Source organism: Acinonyx jubatus, chromosome X (assembly GCF_027475565.1).
Source record: "Acinonyx jubatus isolate Ajub_Pintada_27869175 chromosome X, VMU_Ajub_asm_v1.0, whole genome shotgun sequence".
In the NCBI taxonomy this organism is placed as follows: domain Eukaryota; kingdom Metazoa; phylum Chordata; class Mammalia; order Carnivora; family Felidae; genus Acinonyx; species Acinonyx jubatus.
The window spans coordinates 89,396,320-89,399,159 of NC_069389.1; the positions used below are offsets into that span (position 1 = coordinate 89,396,320).

General features: G+C 42.5%; 1 non-coding gene across 1 annotated transcript; it reads left to right on the forward strand.

Moving 5' to 3' along the window:
- The first annotated feature begins 318 nt into the window (after positions 1-318).
- Positions 319-403, forward strand: TRNAR-CCG (transfer RNA arginine (anticodon CCG)). Its single transcript has one exon. It is a non-coding gene; the product is annotated as a tRNA-Arg (tRNA).
- The last annotated feature ends 2,437 nt before the right edge of the window (positions 404-2,840 follow it).

The window sequence follows — 2,840 nt, forward strand, 5'->3', positions numbered from 1 at the left end:
GCATAAGTCTGATTGTTATTACTAACATTCTTTCTTTCTTTGTTCTGACTTTCCAGAGAACCTTTTATGTACCAGATTACATGTAGTTTTTTTTTTTTTACATAATTATGAAGTGTTTTCTACTAAACTGTTAAGTGTGTACCATGCCTTCTCAATTAGATTGAAAACTCCTGGGGGCAGAGGCCGTTTCTTGGGCCTTGACCTTCTCATAACATCTAACACAGTGCTGAGCACAGCGTACTTGCTGAACAAATTCTCAGTGCAAAGGACCATCAGAAGGAATCTTTGGTGTCTTTTAAAATAATGTAGTGTTGCAGCGCCTGGGTGGCTCAGTCGGTTGAGCGTCTGACTCCGGCTCAGGTTGTGATCTCACACTCTGTGAGTTCGAGCCCCACGTCGGGCTCTGTGCCGACAGCTCAGAGCCTGGAGCCTGTTTTGGATTCTGTGTCTCCCTCTCTCTCTGACCCTCCCCCGTTCATCTCTCTCGGTCTCAAAAAAGTAAATAAAGGTTAAAAAAAATTTTAAAAATAATAAAATAAAATAAAATAAAATAACGTAGTGTCCTCACCAACTCCCATTGCTCTACAGAGAGCCACATTAAAGCTTTCAGCCCTGACAACTAATGACCAAGTCCCCAGGCACTCTGTGGTTTGTTTCACGGGCTGTGCTTCACGATTCTCCAGGATGCAGGGCACAGAAGCAGAGAGAATGTAATTGAGAATTCAACCTTCTGCACACAAAACCTGCAGGGACAGACTCCAACGGCCCTTAACCCAGTACCTGGTACTGGTTCCCTGCCATGTAATTTCAGAAGAGGTCTAAAAAATGATGGAAACACCTCAGGATTTAGGTATACAGGGTGGGGAAGAGTGGAGTTTGTGGGGAGTGGGTAATAGAGAATGGCCTATTTTGGGAAAATAACCTGCAGGGTTTCCTTTTTACAAAGTTTGAGTGGAGGTTTGCAAAATGGTGGAGGCTGCTGCTTCCCAGCAAGCAGAAATTGTGCCATCATCTAAATTCGGGCTCTGGAACTGGGCAGCCTGTGTGTGAATCCTGGCTCTTCCCCTTGATAGTTATGTGACCTTTCCTTTGGAAACAAGAAGCCAAGAATCGGAAAGCAGATGCTGAAGTTAGGAACATAGAGGGTTTTGGCTCAATAGCCCCGATTGCTATGGCCAATGGTTATCTGAGATATGGCAATGTCACCTGCTGTTCTCACTGGAAGCTGCTGGGGAGCCAAGACCTTGAGAAAGCCAAAACAAGTGAGTTCCCCATCACACTTTGTAGCTATGTAGAATGCAGCATTGCCTAATTAAGAAGATTGCCTATAGCTATCAGCATAACGGCAAACCCTGAAGCCTCAGCCAAAAGCAATTTTATCCCTTAGGCCCATCCATGGCCAATACATCTCAGATCAAGCCTCACTTCTTCTCCAGGATCATTCATTGCCACTGCTCTCCAGAGCCTTTTGCTTTCTCATTTACCTATTAATGTTGCACTATATATAATAGTGCTTTTGAAAATTTTGTGGGGGGTGCACACAAAGGAGGGATGGGTTACACACACACACACACACACACACACAGCCTCAAAGTGGACTATTTTTGTGAGTTATTTAAATTGGTCACCCACATAAGTCTAAGGAAGCAGACTCATCACTTACCCATCTCACTCTGTACTCATGAGACATATCCAATATTTGAAGTAGGGAAGAAAAGTGTGTTGTTTTAGAACATCATATTTTTATAAAAGTAATTCTGTTGACTCTAATGCCAATAAAAACCCTTGGTGGCTCCCTTATTATCTGTTCTCATGGTTGTCAGAGTCACCCATCAAGAGAGTTATTAATACAGAACATGTGTCCACGTGTTGGTTTCTCCATTAACTGAGACAGATTTAATTTCTTTTAACGTTTATTTATTTTTGAGAGATACAGAGTGCGAGCAAGGGAGGGGCAGAGAGAGAGGGAGACACAGAATCCGAGGCAGACTCTAGGCTCAGCACAAAGCCCGATGCTGGGCTCAAACTCAAGACCCACAAGATCATGACCTGAGCCAAAGTCGGATGCTTAACAGACTGAGCCACCCAGGTGCCCGGAGGGATTTAAATGGTACAGCCAGAAATAGACTTCAAACTTTCCTTCAGATGGACTCTTCCAGATTATGGCACTTCTGCCAGCCCCATGGGCCTCTTGGTCTAAAGTTAAGAGTTAAAGGAATTAGAAATTATGGGCGCTGACCATCAGCCTAGACCATACCCCAAGAAAGTCATGGCATCTGGCCTGGTCTTTTCCATTTCCCCTCCAATTTAAACAGAGTTCGTGGAAGTCTTTCCATTATGGCAATAATTCATTTTGTATTTGTATGACACTTCAAAGTTTATTAAGTGCTTCTGCCGGAGGCCAGCTCCAGCAGGTCCCGGGGCTCCCGAAGGATGAACGGCGTCGGCGAAAAAGTGAAAATAAAACAAAACCAAAATAAAAAACTAAACTAAAAACAAAAAATAAAAATGGACACAGACAACAGCAGTGTGTTGAACTGGCCGATTTATTGCAGTAAACGTGGCATTATATATGCTAGTGATTTCCTTGTAACATATGTCATCTATGTTTTTCTAACATTATCTAATTTTGAAAATGTTCCTATGTATAAACAACTTTTAAGAAATAACATGGTGATTTTCCCCTAACTTTCCCGCATACCCTTTGATTACAGATTAATTTCTTACATTATTCCATTATGCATCTGCCTTTACCTATAATCTACAAAGTATTTGCTTTGCTGTTCTCGTGAAAGGCCCTCCATTTCTCAACACCTCAAGTGGAACAGTTACAAGGACAT